This window comes from Capsicum annuum, chromosome 9 (genome assembly GCF_002878395.1).
Source record: "Capsicum annuum cultivar UCD-10X-F1 chromosome 9, UCD10Xv1.1, whole genome shotgun sequence".
Lineage (NCBI taxonomy): Eukaryota > Viridiplantae > Streptophyta > Magnoliopsida > Solanales > Solanaceae > Capsicum > Capsicum annuum.
Genome location: NC_061119.1, coordinates 205,147,295 through 205,149,400, shown reverse-complemented (window position 1 = coordinate 205,149,400; position 2,106 = coordinate 205,147,295).

Below are 2,106 nucleotides of genomic sequence, written 5' to 3'. Positions count from 1 at the left end.
CAACAAAAAATTTCCCGGGGTATTACATATCCCCCCTTGGAAACATTCATCCTCGAATGATGCTATACATACCAAGATTAGATAGGGAGTAGAGCATACAGCTGAAACCATTTGTTAGACTCATCACCACATCGTTTCTCACTCCGAATGCAACATAGAATGCATAAATTCAAGAAACTACAGCTGAACACATAATAAATGACAGCTGAACTGCTACAACTTTTATTAAAAGTGCATGATTTAGGAAAGAACGGTACCTTCGGGTTGATCGGAGTTCATGGAAAATAGGTGCAGGTACTTGGATCACATATCCACCTCAGCTTCCCAAGTTGCACCCTCAACAGATTGGTTTCGCCACAACACCTTGACCAAGGGAACTTCTTTGTTCCTTAGTCTTTGGACACTGAAATCAAAAAATATCAACAGGAATCTCATAAAAAGAAAGATTTTCTTGAATGTCAGCACTCACAGAGGAATCCACTACCACAACATCACTAATATGCTTTCTAAGAATGTAGACATGGAATATTGGACGAACAAAGGACAACTCGGAAGCCAACTTGACCTCATAAGCTACCTTACCAACACGGCTAATAATTTTGTAAGGACCAACATAACGGGGACTAAGCTTCCCCTTTTTTCCGAATCTTTTCACCCCCCTCATGGGTGAAATTTTCAGATACACTAGGTCACCAACTTCAAATTCAAGGTCTCTCCTTCTAACATCCGTATATGACTTCTGACGACTCTGCACAGTTTTCAACCTGTCCCTAATCAACTTAACTTTGTCCATATCCTCAAATACCGAATCAGGACTACTCACAGCTGCTTTACCCACCTCGAACCAACCTATGGGTGATCTACACTTCCTCCCATATAAGGCTTCAAACAGAGCCATGACAATACTAGAGTGGAAACTGTTATTGTAAGCTAACTCTATCTACGGTAAGTGATCATCCCAACTTCCCTTAAAGTCAAGTGCATAAGCTCTCAACATATCCTCTAATGTCTGGATGGTCCGCTCATCCTGACCATTGGTCTGCGGATGAAAAGCGAAACTCAAAAGCACTTGGGTACCAAGACCCTTTTGAAAAGCTTTCCAAAATTGCAAAGTGAACTGAGTACCCCTATCCGAAATGATAGACAAGGGAACTCCATGCAGTTTGACTAGCTCTCGGATATACAATCTAGCATAATCCTCAGTAGTATATGAAGTATGAACAGGCAAGAAATGAGCAGACTTAGTCAATCTATAAACCACAACCCAAATGGAATCATGATGGCGTCAGGAAGAGGTAAACCAATCACGAAGTCCATATTTATCTCTTCCCACTTCCAGGTGGGAATACTAAACTCTTGTATCATACCACCAGGTCTTTGGTGTTCAACCTTAACCTATTGGCATGTTGCACACTTAGCTACAAACACTGCTATGTCTTTCTTCATGCCACTCCACCAATAGATTTCCCGCAAGTCTCGGTACATCTTGGTGGCACCAGGATGAATAGAATATCGCGACCCGTGCACTTCAGCCATAATCCTCTGTCTCAGATCATCAACATTTGAGACACACAATCTACCCTGCAATCTCAACATACCATCTCCCCCTTAGGAGAAAACCTCTACTTTTTCATCCTTTAATGACTCCTTCAGTCTGACCAAACTAGCATCTAAGTATTAATTTTCCTTCACTTCCGAAACCAAGGAGGATTTGGAACTACTCTAAACCCCTATATTACCTTCAGCAAAGTCAAACAACCTAACCCCCAGTCTAGCCAAATGATGTACTTCACGAGCCAACTCTTTCTTACCTTCTACCACATGCGAAACACTACCCATGGACACTCTACTTAGGGCATCCGCAACAACATTGGCCTTGCTTGGATGGTACAGCAAACTCATATCATAGTCCTTTAACAATTCTAACCATCGTCTCTGCCTAAGATTCAATTCTCTCTGGGTAAACACATACTGCAGACTAGCAGAGAGAGACACTTTAAGCACGATAGACTTCTGAAAGAAACAATCACACTTTTTCCTAAAATGTCTTGTATCCTCTTGCTCATAGATGTAGTGCACTACACACCGATGATGAAGACTCTACTA